The sequence below is a fragment of the Bos grunniens genome, chromosome 21 (genome assembly GCF_055505025.1).
Source record: "Bos grunniens cultivar Pamir isolate PY7600 chromosome 21, Bosgru_T2T1.0, whole genome shotgun sequence".
Classification (NCBI taxonomy): domain Eukaryota; kingdom Metazoa; phylum Chordata; class Mammalia; order Artiodactyla; family Bovidae; genus Bos; species Bos grunniens.
Genome location: NC_141185.1, coordinates 24,207,077 through 24,233,655, shown reverse-complemented (window position 1 = coordinate 24,233,655; position 26,579 = coordinate 24,207,077). Strand labels below are relative to the sequence as shown.

The window sequence follows — 26,579 nt, the reverse complement described above, 5'->3', positions numbered from 1 at the left end:
GTATCCATACCTAGGCATTTATAGATTTATTGATTCTCAGTTTTCAGATGGAGACAGATAATTAAAACACTGGCGACTTCAACTTCTTACACATTCCCCCACTGTACCCCATGTCCACAACCCCTTTCACTAAATTGCTCGGTAGTTCTACTTTGCTCACGGAGACATCACACAATATTTTCACTGTGTAAATAACTGAAATGTTGATATTCCCATAGTGTTAGCATTTAATGTTGATGAAGTTAGTGGCCTAGGGCAAGTTATTTCTTCAAGTAACATATCTTCCTTAGACCAAAATGTGAAAGCGAGTCCCAACCAGCTCACTGTATTACTGGAGCAATATATTGACAGTCATAGAATGACAACCCCTAAAGATTTATTAGTTAAAGCTGTCTTGCATGAATTCACACAATTCTGAGCCTACATAATGTTTAGCAACCCTTTACAGCCATTACAGTTTTAATGGTGATGTAACTAATGTAAACATTTATTAGTAATATCAATGTGTTATAACATGCTCACATACATTATGCTTTCATCCTTGTGACCATAAGCCAGTGGCATGTTTTCCTGATTGGAGTCAACCATCATTAGATACTCCAGAACATCTGAAATCATTGAGACAGGACTTATTGAGGACTCTGAGGTCTGCCAGTAGTTATTAAGTAGGTTATCAGCAAGATAAGAGATAGGACACTAAAGAGCGGTATGTCTTGCTGTTTACACTGGAAATAATAATTCTACAAAAGGCATGAAAATATAGAATGTGAGAGCTGGAAGTAACCTTGGTCTATCCAGGCTAATATGCCTATTTTACAGGCAAGGAGCCAGAGTGTTTCGTTGACTACTGCACAGTCACGCAACCAGTGAGGGAATGGTCTCTAGGATCCCAAGTCAAAAACATGGCTGAAAATAGAGGGAGTGAGAAGGAGATGAACCAGTTCTCAAGACTATGATAAGGCTATGACGGAAGGACATTAGAAGAGCAGTGAAAAAGCAACAATATGTGGCACTTGGAGGTTGTCAGAGGGTGGGGTCTTTTTTATATCTGCACCCTTTCCCTACCACATCAAGCATGGCTGTCTCTCTGCAGTATTAGCATCTGGCCATGTGTTTGTCTCAAGTCCTGTAGTCTTTCTGTCTTTAGGACCTCTCTGGTCACTTAAGGGCCATGTGTGTGGGGGTGTGTGTGAGTATGTATGTGTGGTTATTTATATTTTGACCATTGCCCTCATTTACTTACCTCCAGCATAAGAGCACTGGGGCTTCCCAGGTGGCACTAGTGGTAAAGAACCCACCTGCCAATGTAGGAGCTGTAAGAGGTGCAGGTTCTGTCTCTGGGTGGGAAGATCCCCTGGGGGAGGGCATGGCTACTCACTCCAGTATTCTTGCCTGGAGAATTCCATGGACAGAGGAGCCCGGTGGACTACAGTCTACAGGGTCACAAAGAATCAGACACTACTTAGCGACTAAGCACGTATGCACAGCATAAAGGCAACAGATTGACAGTTAAAAAAAAAAATCCTGTAACATGCAACAACTTGGATGAACCTAGAGAATATGATGCTAGGTGAAATAAGCCAGTCACAGAAGCACAAATACTGCTTGGTTCCCCTTCTGTGAGGTATAATATCTAAAATAGTCAAACTTGTAGAAGCAGAGTAGAATGGTGGTTTCCAGAAACTTGGATATAAAATTTGTCATGCAAGATGAATAAATTCTAGAACTGTGTACAACACGTGCTCCTAGTTGACAACCTTGTGTTATAGACTTAAAAGTCTGTGTAAGAAAGTAGGTCTCATTTATTATACACGCAAGTAAATACATAAATTTCTTCTAATCTCAAAGAAAGTATTCAAATTTAAGGATGGGCCAAAAAGAATGCCACCACCATTATTTAAAGAAAAACTAAAATATTTTAGATATTTTGCTGATTATCTTTCCATTAACTCAACCAGGGTTTGAGCTGAGGAGGTTAATGAAATATTTAGAGAGTGTTCCCTAATCTGTTTATTTCCTCTTTTTGTTTTTTTTTTTTAGGAACTAATGGAGTCTTTGAATAGCTGCTTCAGGAAGATAATGAAACTCATGATTTAGGGCTGTAGAAGAACCCACAGGAGGAAGTTTCACATTTGGTGAGTCAAATACAATTTTTGCAGGGCTTTCTGCTTTGAAAACCCCCTGAAATTTGCTTAGTGGTTTTGTGATTCAGGGCACATATCAAATATTGAAAAGCTACTAGTGAACAGAATGGTAAATTCTCTCTCAAAGGCAATCAGAGGCCCTCTAAAAACTTGCTGTTCTAAACCTACTGCAAAATCAAAATTGCTCAAAAGAACAACCATCCCCAAATGTTTGTTTCTCTTGTCAGTGAGCCAAGATGAATGGTAAGTTCAAAAGGTCTTAGTGTTATTGCTTTGTCCATCCATCTGTTTATCCATTCATCCAGCCACAGTCTATTATCTGTATGATTTGAGGCTGGGTGGTATCCTAGAATATTCTAGACACAGTAAAGCAACAGAATGCTCACAAATTTTCTTTGACTTGAGACTGCCTAAGTCTTTGATGCCTTTTCAATAAAATGTGCTGTAGAGAATATAATGACTAAACATAGTCTTGCTAAAGCAGAGTGACATAGGTATGAATTATTAAGTCTTGGCTGTCTCTGAATTTTTAGTGCCATATGTTGTAGGTTGTTTTGTTTCAATGCAAGTGACTACATTGTTTGTTAAAAATTTAAAATTTTCTGACAAACCAGAAGTACCTTTTCCAAGTCTGAGTATTTGGTGCTTATTCTTCCCAACGGAAATAAATACCTTTTCATAGTTTTTATGTCAATAGGCTCATAATTTATGTTGTTCTGCATCTGGCTTTTTTCACTTACTATATTCAGCTGATATTTCCTTGATCATTGTAGTTATTCCCCCAATCTCTCTGTGGTTAGTAAGGAATGTACTTTTATCTTTGGTTTAATAATCACATTCATACATTAGGCAGAAAGAGGAACTATATTAATATTCATTTGGTCGTAATAGTGAATATTGTGAGGCAATTGCGGAGGGATTGCCAAATTGCCAGCCTTTACTGAAGAGTGGAAGAAGTAAGAGAGGCAAAAATGTCAAGCTCATTGTCTGCGCTGGGAAGTTAAAGTGGCGGTTCTCCTGTTAGTGTCATCAGTGGGGAAAACACTGTCTGAACTTCATAGTGAGTGACACATGGGATTGAGACAGACAATTGAGATCCTTTTGTGGGCTAACTTTCAGGTCTGATTAGTTCTGTGGCTGAGAGGGTTAACCTTTACTGAGAACAAGTGCCTCAGTAAAAGAGAGACCATTTGAAACCCAGCAATGCTGAGTGCAGTTATTTCAGTACTTTTCCTCCTCTTTTGAGCATGATTAATCGGTTGCTATTTCACCCATATATTTTATATTGAAATCTTAATAGTTTTCTAATAGATTGCCAAGAATGAAAGAAACTAGCTGACCTGTTTCCTTCGTTTTGTTAATTCTCTTGCCTGCTTTACACTCCGGTGAAAAGATGTTGATGCCTAACCTCTCCAGATGCCCTGATGAATTATGTCATTATAAATGGCATATTATAACTGGGCCTCTGAAACCACAGGGGGAAGAATTCAATTTCATTCACAAAGAACCCTGAAGCAGTTTTAACTCTTGCCTCAGATGCTTGGAGTTGGTTGACTTCACCAGTTGTGATCAGTCCTGGTTGGAATGCAGTCTCATTACACTTCAGGACCAAATCCTGGCTTCTCAGTGTTAACCAAAGCTGCCCTCTTCCTCAGAGACCTGAACCCCCTCCCACAACCCAGGGGAGTGTAAACAAATCCCTCTCTCTCAGAGTTACATGAAAAGCCAAGTCATCATCTGACACAATAAAAATAAGCCGGTGAAGGAAAGAACCAATCAAACCTCTTTGATTCTGCGACTTAGGGAAAGCACTTAGGAAACCTCATAGTCTGCCCATCAGAGGGGGAAAAAAGGCTCCAATTAAATGGGAAGAGTACTCATTTTAAGCACTCTAAAATGTTAAGATTTTTAAAATACAGTGCTTAACGTTCTGTAGAGCTACAACAAAGAATACACTAACCTTAGTATTACACGCCGTTTCTGCTAAGCCATTTTGTAATGTACCTTTAAAAAAATGTCATGGTTTCTCACAATAAAATGCCCCCACCTCGCTTGCTGATGGCCCGCACATTTCCAGACATGTGAATTGTTAAAGTTTGAAGTTTTAGTGAGGCTGGGAGCTTGAAGGTAAAGCTCATGCCAATAATGTTGTTGCATGATGCTCAGAACTATTATTGCTGAAAGAAACTATTATTTTCTATCAGGATATTTTCTCTGTACGAATAGGCCACTTTTTGTCAGGTCAGTTTCATCTACGTTGTCTATGTTCTGGAAAGTAGGATTAATCACCTGTTAGTCCTTTTTCTTCTGTTTTTACCCATACAACATGATGCTTCCTCTTCTTTCATAAAGCATCATGCCCTTGCCTTCCTTCCACTGAAACCTAATATTGGTAGTTTAATCTATTTATTCTGGTATTTCACTATATTAATTTTTTCTACTTTTTACATGGTTGTGGAAATTCTTTGCTTTTCCCCTCCTCATACATTGAAGCTAGAACCCTTCCAAACCTCTTGAACAGAATAATAAGAGCACTGTCCACTGGAATGAAATGTTAGGAAAAAGTCAGAGATTTTTTTAAAAAAAGAAAGTAGAGAGGTTTTAAGAATACTTTAGGACTGTAGGAAAAAAGAAAATACAATTACCATAACTATATTAGAATTATAAAACTTTAAGGTAAAACAGGAACCCGAGAGACAATCTATACTTAACCCTTTGTTTTACATGTTAAGAAATGGAGGCATAAAGAAAGAAGTCTGCTAAATCATATACCTAATGAGTAGCAGAGGGACTGAACCTACTGTTTGGTTGAGTCAGATATCTTCCAATTTTACATGTTGAATTTGGGATGCGGCATTTTAAAACTCAGCTGTGGGTCAAACATAGTGTTTTAAAGTGTATATTTTTTTGAGTTTTTAAAAAGCTGAGAGCCGAAGAATTGATGCTTTTGAACTGTGGTGTTGGAGAAGACTCTTGAGAGTCCCTTGGACTGCAAGGAGATCCAACCAGTCCATTCTAAAGGAGATCAGTCCTGGGTGTTCTTTGGAAGGACTGATGCTAAAACTGAAACTCCAGTCCTTTGGCCACCTCACGCGAAGAGTTGACTCATTGGAAAAGACCCTGAGGCTGGGAGGGATTTGGGACAGGAGGAGAAGGGGACGACAGAGGATGAGATGGCTGGATGGCATCACCGACTCTATGGACATGAGTTTGAGTGAACTCTGGGAGTCGGTGATGGACAGGGAGGCCTGGCGTGCTGCAATTCATGGGATTGCAAAGAGCTGGACACAACTGAGCGACTGAACTGAATGTGTCCTAAATATATAATTGTAATATAAATTTAGAAAAGCACTCAAAGGGCTATTTATGCCAATTGCACAAATGATATACTCTAAAAAATTTATGAATATGTATTACCATCATTAATGGTGTCATAGGTCTCTAACGAGAATTGTTTGTGTGTGTGTGTGTGTGTGTGTGTAAGTACACAAATTCCTTTGTGAGAGACCATGGAGCAAATGGATCCAGATACAATCAAAATCGCACTAACTCTTTTGTCTATTTCTGGCATTCGCTTTGACCAGAATAGCTTTTTGAAGTTTAGAAGTGTTTGCTCTCTTTCCCTAGTTGGTGATTATATATCCAATGACAGTTTAAACTGAAGTAGGAATGTGGGGCAGGTTAATTGGTCTGTTTGTGCTGTCCATCTTTCTACCTACAGATCTGCTCGGGTTTGAGGGAGTAATAAATAGCACCAGCACCTGTTTGTCCTCCCCGGTTTCTGTACAAAATAAATAAGCCAGAAGAGCCAGAGCCTCCTCCTTTCTGAGGGAGTGGAAAAGTGCCCAGGAGCACTAGAGCTAGTGGAGCTCTACGCTCTTGGCAGAAAACTTACAGTTTGTGAAAGTGTTGCCACTTCTTCTCAGTGAATTGACCTCCTACTATGGCCCAGGCACTATGCAAGGCACTGAAGACACAACAATAAGTAAAACACAGTCCTTATCCTTTGAGAGCTTGTAGGCATGTGGATGAAATAGATTTAAAACAAGTATTTATCATATTATCCATTAACTGCTATAAGAGAAATATGCAATATCTAGGACCATAATATCTAGAATATTAACTGTTCTGGAAATGATGCATATGCTGGGGAATAGGAAGTGTCTTTTAAGATGCTCAGCTTTATGTTTGTGTCTTCAAAATGCTGGAGATTTTCTGATGCCTGGACTGGTATTATCTATGCTTACTCATTTTGAAAATGTATCTTTTTTTTTTTTGCAGTTAGAAGGTTTTCAAATACATACTGAATGACTGATAGTTTGAGTTCAGACCAATTTCTCAGCAGCGACAAGCAAAGAATAGCCCGAGTTCAGTGTTCTGAACAAGAATTCCAATTAGTTTCACAATTGTTTGAACCAATTTCTTTTAATTAGATTTTCATTTGCTCATTGGAGTTGATGGAAGTAGACATTAATTTTGATACCTTTTAAATAACCCTAATCCTACTATTTTATATACTATGATATATTTATATATTTCATATGTTTTGCATTAAATTATAAGTTGTTAGATCTCAAAATTAATATTTTTAGTATCTGTTCAGTACAGTGGCGCCTGTCATGTTGTATGCACTCAGTATATTTTTATAATAATCTTGAGTTTAATCAGCTGGAAAGAGGCCATTGGAATCAGAAACTAGTCCTATGTTTGAAGTGAGGAGAAAAAGAGCTTCCCCTGGGATCCTGGATTGAAGATTTTTCGATACCAAGATGCCTTTTTGCAGGCTGCCCAATGTCTATTGTGGCTTTGGGAAATAAAGGAGAAAATTGCCTATTTAATGGGTTGCCAGTCAGTTCCTTCTGAGGGTCCTGTGCTTCTGAATTTGTAAGGTTTGTGATTGTGAGTTTCCTAGATTTTGGAGTGGTTTCCATGAAATTGTTAAGTGTTACCAATGTCCTGAGTACTGAGTTGAGGCTCTGAAGAGAGATTTGGCTAATAGGTTATCCTATAAAAGTTTATTTACCCTACTATGTAGTTAAAATACCATATATTTCCAACTGAATAGCTTTCTGGCACTGTAATTTCTGTAGTTCTTGTATTTTCAACTATATAAATAAATAGGCTATAATGGGCTAGCCTAGGAACCTAACCATCAATTATAATAGTGTGTTTCTATGGAAATGTAGATTTATGTGTTCTGCAAAATAGCCCAATAAATGAACTTTTGGATCACAGCTCTTTTGTAGGTTAGGAATTTCCTATGTTTGCATTTTTATTTCTTTTTGCCTTCATTCCTATCATCTCTCTTCAGCACTGAGGTCTGATGGTGATAGAGTGTGATTATAAAGACACTACCTAGCTACCCTTCTTTTCAGGTAGTGAATACTAAAATAGCATGATGTGATATAATAGGAAATGGAAATGATAAGAGCTATACATTTCCTATTTTTCAGCAATGATAGAAAAATAATTGAGGTGATATTTGTGAATACTAGGAAGCAACGTGCTGTATAGAAATCTGAATGTCATTATTCCTCCACATGCTGTATGAGGAAGAAAAATGTAAACATCATTATTGTTCACCTCGCTCCTTTTATTCCAGACTGAGTGACCTCTCAGAGTCCTTTATTTTGAACAATCTAATGGGCATTTCTCAAATACCTATGGATTGCTCCTATAATCCCATTGCTTTCACACATGAAATATATAATATCACAGCCAACCTCCAATATGATTTTTATTTATAAATTTAACAGGGTGGGAAAATCTGTTTCCACTCCTAGGGAAATAATTTTTAAAGGCAAGAAAAATGCATTCTTGGACAAGAAGCTGGCGAAAGCAGGAAGGTCACTGTTCAAGGACTATTAACCTGTCACCACGTGGTACTTTAATGGCCAACATTAAACATGTACTATTTTGCTGTAATTTTACGGAAAAAATACACCTTGGTAGAGAAACCTTGATTGTATTTTAGAAGTTCTGTTAAGTCCCTTTCTTACAAAATAAAATAGTAACAACATTTTAGGAAGAGAAACACTAATACGGATTTCTTTTTCAGAAACTATTCAATAAATGTTTAAACAAGCTCTTGCTGAGTTCGTGGCACTGTACTAGGTACCAAGGGGGTATAAAGAGGAATTAAATGCAGCCTTTGATCTCAGAAAAAAAGAAAAGAAAAATGTTTTGTCACATCAAGAGGCTGGCTAGGTGGTGGGGTGGGCAGGATCAGAGAACTCTTGACTTTTTCAGTAAACTCCTGACGTGCACACTGAGGGAATATGAACAAGTGTGGGGTATTTAACATGCTCCCTCTGCCTGTTCTTCCTCTATAACTAGACGCAATAGCAAAGCTCTGGCAAAGGCTAACAAGGAGAAAAATAAAAGCTGAAAGTTCTAATCAAAACTCTAATCAGAAAAATGACAACTGGTGAAGATTATTAAATTTTCTTTGCTCCCTTGATGAATTTAATAAAGAACTAATCAAAGATCATTAGAAGGCTTTTGTGCCTGGCTTACATTGTAACTGGATTGCAATCTGAATTTGTTTTAGTGGGTTTCCAGGGTTGAATTGGATGTGTAAATACATGTAAAAGTATAGGTGGTTAGACAATTTTTTTAAAGTATTTTTTAGTTAAGATACAAACCTATGAAAATGTATAAGCTGTTTATTGTGCTCATCTACTCTGCCAACTAAAAATATAGAGGATTTTGATTTTGATCTTTAGTAATTAGAGTTTTAAAAATTTGTATCAGTGTCTAGCTCAAAAAATTTCTAATGATCTTTGATTAGTTCTTTTCTTAAATTAACAGGAAAACAAAAAATGGTATCATTTAATTTCTAGAGCATAAAAATATGTAAATAACTCTAACTACCAGAGCCACTAGAAATTTATAGAAAATTATGGTAATATCTGAAGAGCTTTCTCACTCTCCCTCCACCCATTCCTGAACATTTGCTTAATGTTCCTTGTTTTCAAATGATCTTCTCATAGTCTTCCAACTACATTTTAAGTACTGCATTTATAGTGTCTCATAAAATCTGCATTTTAACTTCTTTCTTTATGACATCTGTGCCCCTTTCATTTCTGTTGCTCATATTTTCATGGCTCAGAATCTGTTAGGTATAAAGCAGTCTGCTTCCCAACCCTCAATACCACAGAAACTCAGGAACTTAAGATTCCTGTTAGTTCTTATGTTCTCCTATGTCAAGGCACCTGCTAGTTATCTGAATCTATGACATCTGATTTCGATTTGTCTTAGCTGAAGAATACCTCTATGCTTATCAGAAAATAATCAGCTTATGTTAATATTAAAAGAGCTTAAGCTGTGCTTTGAGCTTTTTTGTTTAAGTCTGGTTATATCCTTAGTAAAGTAATTCTTAGGCTTCTACCATTCTATTTGCCAGAATAGAAAAAGTATTCTGAAATTACCAGGGTGAGTAAAGAAAATGAAGGAAATAGTAGGTGCTTTCAAAAATGAAATAAAAATATTAGACTCTTACAATGTACCTTTTATTAGATTCTACAGATAAACTTGATGAATTTTATGTTTTCTATTTACAGCAAAATTAGGTATTTAAAGGGGTAACTCAACTCTGAGTGTACATTAGAGAAACACCTGTTTCTGTACTAGTTCTTACCTTTCTTTTTTAAGTTAAAATATCTTATGACTATTTCAAGCTTATAGAAGAATTTTCAAAACTGTATGAGATGGATAATGTAAAACTCTACATCCATTACATCCATGAAGCTCATTGACTAAGTTTTTGTGGAAGCAGTCAGCAATTTAAATCTGGATTTGAGCCCCTGTTTCAAAGGAAAGTAGATGGAAATATGAAACTAGACTCTGAACTCTTTATATTCAATGTTAAATGAAATTAAATGATAAATTCCCAGACAGCACTGGAATGGAGAAGAATGCTTTATTTAAAAATCAAAAGCTACCTTCTAGCATCATCCTGATTACAAGGGCCAGGTATTAAGATAGTTAACCCTTCAGTAGAAGAAACATGAAATGGTGTCTGTGGGAACTGCAATTACATAATTATCTCTTTCTTTAGCGTGGTTCTGAGGAAGTTTGTCTATCTCTTCATGTTTTAGCTGCCCATGTTCTCTTATTTACTCCTTCTATTGCTCTTCTTTTCTCTTATAAGCCCAAGTTTCTCTTTGGTCTGAAAGCCATCCTTTAGGTAGTTTAGGCTTGCTTCAAATAAATCTTCTCAGCTTTTAATCTTTAGTAAGAATTTTATTTATTTTTTGTTTGTAAAGGCTATTTTTGCTGCATATAAAATTCTGGGTTGATAGTTTTTTCCTTTCAGCACTTTCAAGAAGTCATTTCATTGTCTTCTGGCTACTATTATTTCTGATAAGAAGTCAGTGATAATTTCTATTTTTGTTCCCCAGTATAGAAAGTGCCTCTTTTTCTATATGAAAGTAACTGTGTTTAAGATTTTCTCTTTATCTTTGGTTTTCAGTAGTTTGGCTGTGATGTGCATTGGGGTGATTTTCTTTATATTTATTTTATGTGGATTCACTGAAATTCTTGTATCAGTATGTGAATGTTTTTCTTGATGTATGTGGAGTTTGGGGCCATTATTTCTTTAAATTTTCTTGTCCCTATATTATTCTCTTTTTCTGGGACTCAATTCCTCTCTTCCTAGGCTGCTTGATATTGTCTCATGGGTTGCTCAGCCTCTTTTTATTTTTTCAATAGACTATTTTAAGAGCCATTTTAGGTTCACTCAAATTTAGAAGGTACAAAGATTTCCCTTATGCTCTCTGCTCCCAACCCATTAAGACTCAGGCATTATGTAAGTTCTGAATGTTAGATAATAACTTTCTGTTGAGCACTTTTTTTTATCATTATTGATAACTGGAAAAAAAAATGCACAACCTGAAAGTTGAGAGTTATGTTTTATTTGGACAAAACTGAGGCCTTAAGCCCAGCACACGGCATCTCAGATAACTCTGAAAGACAGTTCAGAAAAGGCAAGTGGGGAGCCAAGATATATAGAAGCTTTTGCAACAAAAACCAGATAGATGGAACATTTTAAAAGATTACTGTTAATTAAAGAAAGCCAGATATCTCAAGTTAAGGAATGTAGTGTTTTTCTATATGTGGGCAGATGAAGAGTCCAGGGTCACCAAAATCATTCCTTTGATGTGGATATCTGGGGTCAGCATCCTGTGCTTTCTCATCATGCATCTCCTCAGGGTTCACGGCATAGGTATGTGTATGGGAGAGCTGTAGCAGTCGACTGTTAGATGGGGGGCATTTGTTTCTGTCCTCATCTGTCTCAGGGCTCACCATTGGACCAGCTAAAATATGATGGCTTGTTGTCTGAAACATCCTTTGTTTTATTTTTTTTTTCATTTATACTACATATGTAAAGCTTCCTGCCTTCACTGTCATAGTACAATGGGACAAGCTACAAGGATAAACCCCCTACTCACTTTCTGTGCCCATTTATCTGGGATGGGTCATTATCAGTAAATACTCAAGCCTATTGTTTTTGTGAAAACATAGTGTGCCATATAATGAATTTCCATGTACCCCAAAGTCCTTAACTTCTCTATCCTTCTGAGCCACCCTTTTATTTACTAACCATTATATATACTGTGGAAAGCCCCACACATTCTCTGATTCCTCTGTAGATTCTGAAGTTGAAACTTAGTTCTTCCCAGTTTTTCTTGCTCCAAACTCTTGCTTCTGACTTTCCCTGATTTCTTCTCTTCCCTCAGCTGTGGCTCCTACGTGCTGACCCAGGTTATTCCAGTGGCTTTTAGCTTCAAAATAGGGACTCATTGCTCTATTCTTCATGATGATTGCTTTGTGACTACCAGGGTTTCATTACATTTTGTTGTTTTGTAAGCATAATACAGGGGAATTCTAGTACAAGATAGGGAATGGTTTAAAGTTGAACATACAGTAGCTCTATTGCTAAAGTTACCTGAAATCTCTGCCTGGAGGAGCCCCTTATCAGCAACCCTCTCACTACATTTCTGAGACCTGCTGTCTAGACTCTTAAGAAAGCTTTCTGTTTTCAATCCCTCTTTCAAGGTCTGAGCCTCCTCAGCCCTGTAGTAGTGGGAGGAACCCACTCCAAAATTCCCAAAACTTTGTGATGCGGAGAAATCTGGCTCTCCCTCAGGCTCACCCTTTCCAGCTGGGCTCTCCTAGAGTCCTTAAAAAAGCACACTGGAGGCTTTCCCAAACCAAACAGCAGATTTTCTCTTTAAGAGGAACTCTGTTGCTCTCCTAGAGTAACCAGTGAAAATAGTTGTCAGCTTAAAATTTTTTTAAGTTATAGCCATAATTTCTCTGAAAATGAGTTTACATACTATTTTAAATAAAATGAATTGATGGCAGATTTCATAATGTGATGGATAAGAATGAATGGCCCAGTTGTCAAGGAAGGTGATTCTGAGGCAGGATAAGTCATAGGTAGAAGAAGAGAAAGAGTTTGTGATTTCTCTCTTTTCTCCAGCCATCAGTGGAACAAGATGGATTAGACAGGTGGTGACAGTTGTCTGCCTGTGTGCAGCTTCTCAATCCAGAAGTTAAAGCAATCACAAAGTTGTCACTGTGGAACCAGTGTCCATAAAGAAAAGATGAAGCTTCAACTGAGGCTGGGAGGGTGAGAAGGAATTTCTGGTGACTTTTCATATCCAGGAATGCAGTTGAGGCCTAGGGAGCTGAAAGGCTGCTTTCAGAGGTGAGAACACCCCTAGTATCACTTTAGGCCTCTACTCAGGACAATGATGGCCTCAGGGGGCAGGGGATTGGGTTTTGCAGGCTGAGGTTTGGCTGCAGGTTATCTGCATCTTCAGTATTATTTAGTAAAGATACTAAATTCTGTTTATCACATTGATTAAAATATCTATGAAGGGTGCTCTGTAGTTTAGGGATTCCCTTTCCCAAAAGGGAAACATATCCCATTGCAACAGTCTACTAAATAAATTACCTTCAGAAACTTATGAAAATTTACAGTGATGCTTATTGAAGACATATAACTGTTACAGAAATATAAAGAATATGTGACTACTTTTAGGTATAACTTTCTAACAAATTTCAACATTGTAACTACATGTTTTGTATATAATGCCTCATTTAAAAATAGATATTAAATAGAGTGTAACGGTTTGTAAAAAGACTTTTTGGAGTCAGAATAGGAAAGCTGTTCTCTTAGTGAGGATAAGCTGTTCAGTAACAGTAAAGTGATATGCACGGTTCTTGATTTTTTTCCCAATTTCTCATATCACTGATAGCAAAATTTTCTACTTATAACTTCACTTTCACACACATTGTTAGCTGAGTTACTTTTCTGTATATTTCTACAATGGGGTAAGTATTCTTTAGATTTTGAAGAAGCCCCACAAAGCTCAAATTTTTCAAAAAGTCTCTTCATAGCACATATTTATTCTAGTTGCCTTTTCTATAACATGTTACGATGTAACATGGTCTATGAATATCATTATTTTAGCTAGATGGTATTGCATAGTGGCAAAAAATAGGCCAAGAGACATACACCAGATGTTTACAGTGATTATCTTTGGGCGATGCATTGCCAGTGATTATTTTTCTTTGTTCTATTGCTCTTTGTTTTTGTTTTCCAAGATTATCACATTGGTCACTGACTAAGGTTCAAGTATAGAAGTAAAATCATAAAATACTACAGGGAAATACTAGTGAGTATTTTTATAATCTTTTGTTTAGGAAAGTCTTTCAAAGTATTACAGTGAAGTCAGAAACCATAAATGGAAAACTCACACTTTAGACTTCATGTACAATATTAATTCAATATGCTAAGTGATCACATAAAGTTAACATAACTAATAACTGTTGTGGAAATGTTTGTAAGATATATGACAAAAGTTGATATAATTCCTAAATAGTTACTATAAAACAGCATGCTGCTGCTAAGTCACTTCAGTCGTATCCGACTCTGTGTGACCCCATAGACGGCAGTCCACCAGGCTCCCCCATCCCTGGGATTCTCCAGGCAAGAACACTGGAGTGGGTTGCCATTGCCTTCTCCAATGCATGAAAGTGAAAAGTGAAAGTGAAGTCGCTCAGTCGTGTCCGACTCTTAGCGACCCCATGGACTGCAGCCTATCAGGCTCCTCCGTCCATGGGATTTTCCAGACAAGAGTACTGGAGTGGGGTGCCATTGCCTTCTCTGATAAAACAGCGTATATGATGAATAACCCAATTGAAAAATGCCAAAGGATAGAAATACAAATTTAGCAAAAGAAATGTAAATGACTTAAAACCTATGAAAAGATACATGCCCTGTCTGATAAATAGTATATGCAAAGGAAAACTCCAAGATAGTACTTTTCATCTTTAAATTGACAAATTCATAAAGAAATGAAAATGCTTTGTGTTGATTAAAATGTGCAGTATGAGACAGTCTTAACATCACTATTGGTAGAGTATAAGTTGGTTCAGTTTTCATAGATAATAGTTTGGTATCAAAGTGTTCATAACCTTTGACTCTGCCTTTTCTAAAACCAGCTTGAACATCTGGAAGTTCACAGTTCACATATTGCTGAAGCCTGGCTTGGAGAATTTTGAGCATTACTTTACTAACGTGTGAGATGAGTGCAATTGTGCGGTAGTTTGAGAATTCTTTGGCATTGCCTTTTTTTCGGGTTGGAATGAAAACTGAACTTTTCCAGTCCTGTGGCCATTGCTGAGTTTTCCAAATTTGCTGGCATATTGAGTGCAGCACTTTCACAGCATCATCTTTCAGGATTTGAAATAGCGCAACTAGAATTCCATCACCTCCACTAGCTTTGTTCGTAGTTTTCTTAGATGTTTTCTAAGGCCCACTTGACTTCTCATTCCAGGATGTCTGGCTGTAGGTGAGTGATCAACCTAATAAACACCATTGTGATATCTTGGTCATGATAAACACCATCGCGATTATCTTGGTCGTGAAGATCTTTTTTGTATAGTTCTTCTGTATATTCTTGTCACCTCTTCTTAATATCTTCTGCTTCTGTTAGGTCCCTACCATTTCTGTCCTTTATCGAGCCCATCTTTGTATGGAATGTTCCCTTGGTATCTCTAATTTTCTTGAAAAGATCTCTAGTCTTTCCCATTCTGTTGTTTTCCTCTATTTCTTTGCATTGATCACTAAGGAAGGCTTTCTTATCTCTCCTTGCTATTCTTTGGAACTCTGCATTCAGATACTTATATCTTTCCTTTTCTCCTTTGCTTTTCACTTCTCTTCTTTTCACAGCTATTTGTAAGGCCTCCTCAGACAGCCATTTTGCTTTTTTGCATTTCTTTTTCTTGGGAATGGTCTTGATCCATGTCTCCTATACAATGTCACAAACCTCTGTCCATAGTTCATCAGGTACTCTGTCTATCAGATACAGTCCCTTAAATCTACTTGTCACTTCCACTGTGTAATCATAAGGGATTTGTTTAAGGTCATACCTGAATGGTCTAGTGGTTTTCCCCACTTTCTAAAATTTAAGTCTGAATTTGGCAATAAGGGGTTCATGATCTGAGCCACAGTCAGCTCCTGGTCTTGTTTTTGCTGACTGTATAGAGCTTCCCCATCTTTGGCTGCAAAGAATATAATCAATCTGATTTCCATGTTGGCCATCTGGTGATGTCCATGTGTAGAGTCTTCTGTTGTATTGTTGGAAGAGGGTGTTTGCTATGACCAGCGCGTTCTCTTGGTAAAACTCTATTATCCTTTGCCCTGCTTCATTCCGTACTCTAAGGCCAAATTTACCTGTTACTTCAGGTATTTCTTGACTTCCTATTTTTGCTTTCCAGTCCCCTATTATGAAAAGAACATCTTTTTTGGGTGTTCTAGAAGGTCTTGTAGGTCTTCATAGAACCGTTCATCTTCTTCAGTGTTACTGGTCGGGGCATAGACTTGGATTACCGTGATATTGAATGGTTTGCCTTGGAAACAAACAGAGATCATTCTATTGTTTTTGAGATTGTACCCAAGCGCTGCATTTCAGACTCTTTTGTGGACTATGATGGCTACTCCATTTCTTCTAAGGGATTCCTGCCCACAGTAGTAGATATAATGGTCATCTGAGTTAAATTCACCCATTCCAGTCCGTTTTAGTTTGCTGATTCCTAGAATGTCGACGTTCACTCTTGCCATCTCCTGTATGAGCACTTCCAATTTGCCTTAATTCATGGACCTAACAATCCAGGTTCCTATGCAATATTGCTCTTTACAGCATTGGACCTAGCTTCTATCACCAGTCACATCCACAACTGGGTGTTGTTTTTGCTTTGGCTCCATCCCTTCATTCTTTCTAGAGTTACTTCTCCACTGATCTCCAGTAGCATATTGGGCACCTACCAACCTGGGGAGTTCATCTTTCAGTGTCCTATATTTTTGCCTTTTCATACTGCTCATGGGTTTCTCAAGGCAAGAATACTGAAGTGGTTTGCCATTCCCTTCTCCAGTGGAGTGACATTCTGTCAGACCTCTCCACCATGACTCGTCCATCTTGGGTGGCCCCACATGGCATGGCTTAGTTTCATTGAGTTAGACAAGGCTGTGGTCCATGTGATCAGATTGGCTAGCTGTCTGTGATTGTGGTTTCAGTCTGTCTGCCGTCTGATGCCCTCTCTCAGCGCCTACCATCATATTTGGGTTTCTCTTACCTTGGACATGGGGTATCTCTTCATGGCCACTCCAGCAAAGTGAACATCAAATTGCCAACATCTGCTGGATCATTTAAAAAACAAGAGAGTTCCAGAAAAACATCTATTTCTGCTCTATTGACTATGCCAAAGCCTTTGACTGTGTGGATCACAATAAACTGTGGAAAATTCTGAAAGAGATGGGAATACTAGTCTACCTGTTCTGCCTCTTGAGAAATCTGTATGCAGGTCAGGAAGCAACAGTTAGAACTGGACATGGAACAACAGACTGGTTCCAAATAGGAAAAGGAGTATGTTAGGGTTGTATATTGTCACCCTGTTTATTTAATTTATATGCAGAGTACATCATGAGAAGTGCTGGGCTGGAAGAAGCACAAGCTGGAATCAAGATTGCCAGGAGAAATATCAATAACCTCAGATATGCAGATGACACCACCTTTATGGCAGAAAGTGAAGAAGAACTAAAGAGCTTCTTGAGAAAGTGAAAGAGGAGAGTGAAAAAGTTGGCTTAAGGCTCAACATTCAGAAAACGAAGATCATGGCATCTGATCCCATCACTTCATGAAAAATAGATGGGGAAATAGTGGAAACAGTGTCAAACTTTATTTTGGGGGGGCTCCAAAATCACTGCAGATGGTGATTGCAGCCATGAAATTAAAAGAGGCTTACTCCTTGGAAGGAAAGTTATGACCAACGTAGACAGCATATTAAAAAGCAGAGACATTACTTGGCTGACAAAGGTCCATCTAGTCAAGGCTATGTTTTTTCCAGTAGTCATGTGTGGATGTGAGAGTTGGACTATATAGAAAGCTGAGCGCTGAAGAATTGATGCTTTTGAACTGTAGTGTTGGAGAAGACACTTGAGAGTCCCTTGGACTGCAAGGAGATCCAACCAGTCCCCCTAAAGGAGATCAGTCCTGAGTGTTCATTGGAAGGACTGATGTTGAAGCTGAAACTCCAATACTTTGGCCACCTGGTGCGGCGAGCTGACTCATTTGAAAAGACCCTGATGCTGGGAAAGGTTGAGGGCAGGAGGAGAAGGGGACGACAGAGGATGAGATGGTTGGATGCCATCACCAATTCGATGGACATGAGTTTAGATGAACTCCAGGAGTTGGTGATGGACAGGGAGGTCTGGCGTGCTGCGGTTCATGGGGTCACAGAGAGTCGGATACAACTGAGCGACTGAACTGAACTGAACCTTTAACTCAGCAATTCCATGTTTATGAATTTATCCTATGGTGTAAGTTTATAGGCTTCCCTGGTGGCGCAGATGGTAGGTCTGCCTGCAATGCCAGAAAGTGGGGTTAGATCTCTGGATCTACACCCCCTGGAAAGGGCATGGCAATCCACTCCAGTATTCTTGACTGGAGAATTCCATGGACAGAGGAGCCTGATGGGCTACTGTCCATGGGCTTGGACTGAGTGACTAACACTTTCACACTTTCAAGTTTAGTAGGACTTCCATGGTGGCGCTAGTGGTAAAGGACTCGCCTGCCGATGCAAGAGACATAGAGTTTTGGGATTGATTTTGGGGTTGGGAAGATGCCCTGGAGGAGGGAATGGCAATCCACTCCAGTATTCTTGCCTGGAGAATCCCTTGAACAGAGAAGTCTGGTGGGCTACAGACCATAGGGTTGCAAAGAGTCAGACATGACTGAAGTGACTTAGCATACAATCATGCACATGTAAGTTTAGTAAACATGTCATGAGAGCTATTAGGGGCAGCCAATGCCTGTGCTCTTTTTCTCTCCTGGTATGTGCCTGGACTGCATGTAGATAGAGCCATGTGGCTAGTTAGTCCAGTGGAATATGAATGAAAGTGATGTAGGTCACCTCCAGGCTTAGGTGATTGTAAGGGGATGTGTGATCTTTTTGATAGTCTCTTGATTTCCCCAGCCATAGGCAGAATGCAGAGGAGGGCAAGCACCAACAAAAGAGAGGAGTCATAAGATGAAGGAGGTTGAAGCCCTGAATGAACAGAGCCCATCACCAACCTGTGTGAGGTTATGATGTGAACAGGCAATGAGTTATTTTGACTTAAATAGCTGAGATGTTGAGATTGATTGTTACACAGATACCCTACTCAGACTAACTTCTATGCAACTTAATTCTGTTGAAATATAACCATTGCATAATTAAATATAATAGCCAGGAATTAAAAAATAATCTGGTGGGTTTAGTTGTTCAGTCGTGTCTGACTCTTGCAATCCATGGACTGAAGCCTGCCAGTCTCCCCTGTCCATGGAATTTTCCAGGCAAGATGGGTTTGCCATTTCCTTCTCCAGGGGATCTTTCTAACCTAGGGATTGAACCCAGGTCTCATGCATTTCAGGCAGATTCTTTACTGACTGAGCTGCCAGGGAAGCCCAATAATCTTAATGTCTACTAATAAATGAATTATAGAGCAATATGTATAGCATAGTCTAATTTTTTATAAAAATTATATCTGTCTACTTTAATAAGCAGAAAGGGATAATTGAAAAGATATGTCAATCTACTAATGATGATATTGCTGTAGAGTGGGACAGTAAGAACTATGCTTTTCCCACTAAGTATATTTTTAATTATTTGAATATTTTACAGAGCTGATTAGTTTTATTATCTATGAAAAATAATATTAAATAAAAACATCATGAATGTAGTTAGAGACTTAAGTTGCCTTGAACACTTCCTGGAATAGGAACATAACATAAGTAATATAATAATATCACATAGAAATATATAAAATAAAAGCAAATAGTTAATAATTCTTATGTGTAAAAGTGGGTGTCAGATAGAGGTAACTGAAACACAGCAAACAAAAACAACATATATTGAAAAGGCAATAGCATTTGTCTCCAGAGGTGGAATGATAGGTGAATTTTGTTATTTTCATTCTATGCTTTTCTGTGTTTTCCAAATGTCCTACATTAAGTAGTAAATTACTTTTGTAATTTGTTGAAAAGTCAAAGTGTGAATCTTGCAAATATAAGTATAAAATGAGAAAGCTTTCAAATAAGACTACCCTTTTTTCTGTACTAACCTGTCTTAAACCAGTGATATATCTTCCAAAGATTTAAAAGCATGAACTTGACCTTCAGCAGTCCCACCCACTAGAATAATCTTTTAGCCCACCATGATAGATTAGGACCTCAAGTAAACAACAGACCTAACTGTTTCCATACAGGAAGAAGTGATTCTTACAGGATTTCAGGAACCCTTTTTACTTAATGGATCACCGTAATATGTCTATTACAGAATCGAATATGGCAGTCTGATAATTGTTAGTATCTTCCTGCCAGTTGCCTGCTAATTATGCCTGATCTGAAGGAGAGAAACCGGGTAAGTAAGGCAAATTGCATGTATGCTCAATCACTTCAGTTGTGCCCAAGTCTTTGCTACCCCATGGACCTTAGCCCACAGGCTCCTCTATCCATAGGATTTTCCTGGTAAGAATACTGAAGTGGGTTGCCATGCCCTTCTCCAGGAGATCTTCCCAACTCAGGGATCAAACTATGTCTCCTGCATTGCAGGCAGATTCTTTACCTACTGAGCTATTAGGGAAGTCCAAAATCACAAACAGAACTTAAAAAGCAAGCTCTCATCTCCTGTGTTCAGCAGAGTGTGCCTAGTACAGAGGCTGGTTCACCAAAATCATTCCCTGAGAGAGTTATGAAAGAGTGTGATGCTGAGAACCCAAGAGTTAAGAGCTGTTGCAGTATGAGCTATTAGTTGTCTCTCCAAAGCAAGCACCATTCAGATGTGTGTTAAATGAAGGCTGGTCACCATGCTAAAGGTGAAGTTTTAAGTGTTTGAAAAACCCACAAGCAGAAAAAACGTGTTTCTCAGTAGAAAACAAAATGAAGTGCAGAAAGTTTACAGCAATGAGGAAAAGGAGACTCAAAGTTGGTGTTCAGGAGAGGGTGAAAGGAGAACTGTGGCAAGGACAATTCTTTCCATTGAGGGTAAGTCTGAGCATCCCTGTTCTTGAGGTGCTGAGGGCAATCAGAATGACTCCTTCCTCCTTGGTGGTATTGGTGAGAGGTACCTGAAGACAGCAGAGAAGGCAATGGAACCCCACTCCAGTACTCTTGCCTGGAAAATCCCAGGGATGGAGGAGCCTGGTAGGCTGCAGCCCATGGGGTTGCGAAGAGTCAGACACGACTGAGTGACTTCACTTTCACTTTTCACTTTCATGCATTGGAGAAGGAAATGGCAACCCACTCTAGTGTTCTTGCCTGGAGAATCCCAGGGACAGGGGAGCCTGGTGGGCTGCCGTCTATGGGGTCGCACAGAGTCGGACACAACTGAAGCGACTTAGCAGCAGCAGCAGCAGCAGCACCTGAAGATGGAGACAGAAGAAACCTCTTCAAAATTAGGCCCCAGTCAGAAAACTGTGTTTCCCTTAGGTCAGTGATTTTTTTTCATCCAGTATTTAATTTTGAAAAATACCAAACGTTAAAGAAGGTAAAAGAAGTCCAGACTTTCATATAGCCACCGTCTAGGTCTTACCATTAACATTTTACTGTGATGTTTTATCGTGTGTGTGTCCAACCTTCTATTCACCTAAAATTTGGGGATGCATTTCAAAGTAGTTTAAAACATCAGTATACTGTTTAATATTTCAGCATAATACATCATAAAGTAGAATTGAATATTGCATTGCATTTTTTCTTTTAGGTGAAATTTACAATAAATAAAATGTGCAACTCTTAAGTATACTATTCAACAAACTTTGACAAGCTTTCATCTTAGTAACTCAAATGCTTAGCAAGAAGCAGAACATTACCATCGCACCAGAAAGTTCTCTCATACCCCTTGTCATTTAACCCCCACCTCCTTTCTGACAGAGGAAAGCACTGTTTCAGTTTTTTTCACCATAGAGCAGCTCTTGTTCTGGAACTTCAAATTAATGAAATCATGCAGTGTATACACTTGTATATAAGACTTCTTTCTCTGAGTATGTTTTTGAGGTTCATCATGTTGTTGCCTGTATCAGTGCCTCATTCCCTTTGATGGCCAGATTCTATTGCCATTGAATAAATACATGATGGTTGGTTTGTCCCCCTTCTGCTATTGACAAATACCTGGGCTATTTTCAGTTTGGGCTATTATGAGTAAAGTTGCTGTAAACATTCTTGTACAAGTCTTCATGTGAACAGAAAATTTTCATTTCTCTTGGCTTAATACTTGAGTGGAATTGCCAAGTGGTAGGGTAGGTGTATTTTTTTTTTTTTATGTTTAGTTTTATAAGACACTGTCAGGCCTTTTTAGAAAGGCCTTTTGGACCATTTTATACTCTCATAACCAGTATGTGAAGATTCCAGTTGCTCTGCATCCTCAGCAGCATTTAGTGTTGTCAGTCCTTTTTAATTTTAGCTACTTTAGAGGGTGTATAGTGATATTTCATTGTGAATTCTAATCTGTATCTCCTTGGCCAGTGGCTTTCAAACTTTGGTGTGCCTAAGACACACCATGGACTCCCGAGCCCCAGTTAGGGCACTTTCATTTGTATATTTTGTACTTGTATTTAAAATTTTTAAATCGGGCCAGCCAAACCCCAACATGGTTTTGAACTCAATGGGTCTAGGCTAGGGCTGAGGTGCTGCTGTGCATGCTAAGTCACTTCAGTCATGTCTGACTCTTTGTGACCACATGGACTGTTGCCCGCCAGGTTCCTCTGTCCATGGGGATTTTCCAGGCAATAATGTTGCCATTTCCTTCTCCAGGGGATCTTCCTGACCCAGAGATTGAACCCACATTTATTGTGTCTCCTGCATTGGCAGGCGGGTTCTTTGCCACTAATACCATCTGGGAAGCCCAAGGTCTAAGGTGTCTGCCTCTTAACTAGTTCCCTGGAGATTCTGGTGAGTGTGGTTCATTGATCATCTCTGAGGAATTAGCCCTCTGGGAACTGAAATTTGATACTTGATATCAATGTACCTTCATTTCTCTCTGGCAACTAGAACTGATTTAATTCCTTCCAGTGGAAGTGTTAGTGGACTTTTCATACTTAATAAAAATTTAATCTATTTACTAAAGTTTTAGTGTTAAAAAATTTGAGTGTTCTATTGTTTCATGTAAAATAAGAAAATCTAGATGATCTGAACCAAATTCCAGAAGAATGATTATTTGAGAAACTGCTCCAAAAGAGAAAAAATTCATATTTTTAGGTGTCTATGATCAACATACTACTGTCAAAAATTACCTAATGGATCAGAGATTAAGAAAATAAATAGTATAATTTTATTTTCATTAGTGGATTAATGTATTTGCCAGTTCTGTGTTATACTAATATTGTTGTATGTCATCTAGTGAATAAAATATAGGCCTGAAATAGCCTAATGGTAATTGGAAGGGAAAATGTTGGAAATACATAAACATACTATCATTACTGCATTGGATGTTAAGAGTGAGGGGAAAAAGGACAAAGCTGCTATTAACCTAAGGAGACAATAATAACATGTTATATGTAGACCTTCGCCAAAGGATAGATGTGAATAATGAAAATAATAACTGTAATATTGAATTTATCTAGCGCATTTTTATCAAGAGCTCAAAAGCTTTCTTGAATAATAGCTCTAATAATCTTGCAACATCTCTGTAAGTTAGCCAGGGGAGAGAATTACATAATATATATATATATTTTTTTCCAGTGGAGAAATTAAGGGATAGAGCCTTTAATGTGAGAATAGGCAAAAAGACAGAACAAAAGACAAGAACAGGACTAAGGATAGCCCCAGGGCTCATAACTTTATCTAAGTTCCAGTTCCCAAGGCCTGCTTGGTAAGTTCATTTATTCCCACAATACATCTTGGATTGAAGAACAGACACATTGAATCCCACACAGGTGGGATTCTTTTAAATTTTTTTGTTTTATATTAGAGTATATTTGATTTACAATGTTGTATAAGTTTCAGGTGTACAGCACACTGATTCAAATAATGTACATATATCTATTCTTTTTCAAATTCTTTTCCCATTTAGATTATTACAGAATATTGAACAGAGTTCCCTGTGCTATACAGTAAGTTCTTGTTGGTTATCTATTAATATTTTAAATATAGTACTGTGTATATGTCAAGCCCAAACTCCCAAATTATAGGTGGGATTCTTAGATTCAGCTGGGCATAGGAAAACAATAGCAGTGGTCTGCATTTGAAGAATGTTGACAGACACAGCTCTTCTCTTGAATTATTCAGTTAATTTTCTTTTTCTTTAAATAAGCTCTTAACTAAAGAGTAATGAGTCAGACATGACTTAGCAACTAAACAACACCAAAAAAGTGTAAGACAGTAAAGCAAAAGCAACAGACGATGAGATGGTTGGATGGCATCACCAACTGAATGGACATGAGTTTGAGTAAGCTCCGGGAGTTGGTGATGGAAGCCTGGTGTGCTACAGTCCATGGAGTCACAAAGAGTTGGACATGACTGAGTGACTGAACTGAATTGAACTGAATCTCGGTTCAGTTCTCAGGGCTTTACAGATAAGTGTCTTAACTAAACAGGAAGTCAAATGCTCCATTTCTGCCTTGAGGGATTTCTTCCTCTTCCTCCCACAATGAACCCCTGTGTATCTCTTTAAGAATTTGTCTGCCTGGTGGATAACATAGCCATTGAAGACTGCAAATCAGCATAGCTGCCTTTTTTTTCTTTTTAATTTAATTGGAAGATAATTGCTTTACAATGTTGTATTGGTTTCTGCCATACATCAACATGAATCAGCCATAGGTATGAATATGTTCTTTCTCTCCTGAACCTCTGTTCCACCTCCCACCACATCCCACCCCTCTAGGTCGTCACAGAGCACCAAGTAGAGCTCCCTGTGTTATACAGCAACTTCCCATTAGCTATCTATTTTACATATGGTAATGTATGTATTTCAATGCTGCTGCTGCTGCTAAGTCACTTTAGTCGTGTCCGACTCTGTGCGACCCCATAGACAGCAGCCCACTGGGCTCCCCCGTCCCTGGGATTCTCCAGGCAAGAACACTGGAGTGGGTTGCCATTTCCTTCTCCAATGCATGAAAGTGAAAAGTGAAAGTGAAGTCGCTCAGTCGTATCTGACTCTTAGCAACCCCATGGACTTCAGCCTACCAGGCTCCTCCGTCCATGGGATTTTCTAGGCAAGAGTACTGGAGTAGGGTGCCATTGCCTTCTCTGATTTCAATGCTACTCTCTCAATTGTCCCACCCTCTCCTGCCCCTTTGCCCTGCTTCATTCTGTATTCCAAAGCCAAATTTGCCTGTTACCCCAGGTGTTTCTTGATTTCCTACTTTTGCATTCCAGTCCCCTATAATGAAAAGGACGTCTTTTTTGGGTGTTAGTTCTAAAAGGTCTTGTAGGTCTTCATAGAACTGTTCAACTTCAGCTTCTTCAGCGTTACTGGTTGGGGCATAGGCTTGGATTACCATGATATTGAATGGTTTGCCTTGGAAATGAACAGAGATCATTCTGTCCTTTTTGAGATTGCATCCAAGTACTGCATTTCGGACTCTTTTGTGGACCATGATGGCTACTCCATTTCTTCTGAGGGATTCCTGCCCACAGTAGTAGATATAATGGTCACCTGAGTTAAATTCACCCATTCAGTCCATTTTAGTTTGCTGATTCCTAGAATGTCGACATTCACTCTTGCCATCTCTTGTTTGACCACTTCCAATTTGCCTTAATTCATGGACCTAACAATCCAGGTTCCTATGCAATATTGCTCTTTACAGTATCAGACCTTGCTTCTATCACCAGTCACGTCCACAACTAGGTATTGTTTTTGCTTTGGCTCCATCCCTTCATTCTTTCTGGAGTTATTTCTCCACTGATCTCCAGTAGCATATTGGGCACCTACTGACCTGGGGAGTTCCTCTTTCAGTAGCCTATCATTTTGCCTTTTCACACTGTTCATGGGGTTCTCAAGGCAAGAATACTGAAGTGGTTTGCCATTCCCTTCTCCAGTGGACCACATTCTGTCAGATGTATTCATTGGAATACGTCTTCACTGGAATATGGAATGAAGCAGGGCAAAGGCTAATAGAGTTTTGCCAAGAGAACACACTGGTCATAGCAAACACCCTCTTCCAACAACACAAGAGAAGACTCTACACATGGACATCACCAGATGGTCAACACCAAAATTAGATTGATTATATTCTTTGCAGCCAAAGATGGAGAAGCTCTATACAGTCAGCAAAAACAAGACTGGGAGCTGACTGTGGCTCAGATTATGAAAACCTTATTGCCAAATTCAGACTGAAATTGAAGAAAGTAGGGAAAACCACTAGACCATTCAGGTATGACCTAAATCAAATCCCTTATGATTATACAGTGGAAGTGAGAAATAGATTTAAGGGACTCAATCTGATAGATAGAGTGCCCGATGAACTATTGACGGAGGTTAGTTGACATTGTACAGGAGACAGGGATCAAGACCATCCCTGTTGAAAAGAAATGCAAAAAAGCAAAATGGCTGTCTGAGGAGGCCTTACAAATAGCTGTGAAAAGAAGAGAAGTGAAAAGCAAAGGAGAAAAGGAAAGATATAAGCATCTGAATGCAGAGTTCCAAAGAATAGCAAGGAGAGATAAGAAAGCCTTCCTCAGCAATCAATGCAAAGAAATAGAGGAAAACAAAAGAATGGGAAAGACTAGAGATCTCTTCAAGAAAATTAGAGATACCAAGGGGATGTTTCATACAAAGATGGACTCGATAAAGGACAGAAATTGTATGGACCTAACAGAAGCAGAAAATATTAAGAAGAGGTGACAAGCATACATAGAAGAACTATACAAAAAAGATCTTCATGACCGA

The 26,579-nt window shown here is 38.5% G+C and overlaps 1 long non-coding RNA gene across 3 annotated transcripts in view; it reads left to right on the top strand.

Annotated features, from left to right (window-relative positions):
* The window catches only part of LOC147349240 (uncharacterized), a 352,149-nt gene that overhangs the window by 200,912 nt on the left and 124,658 nt on the right, over nucleotides 1-26,579 (top strand). For 2 of the 3 annotated variants that reach the window (XR_015149727.1, XR_015149726.1), the window contains exon 5: nucleotides 2,041-2,135. This is a non-coding gene — a long non-coding RNA (uncharacterized LOC147349240). Of the gene's footprint in view, nucleotides 1-2,040; nucleotides 2,136-20,033; nucleotides 20,118-22,504; nucleotides 22,643-26,579 lie in introns of those variants that run through there. The other variant, XR_015149725.1, reaches the window with a different exon arrangement.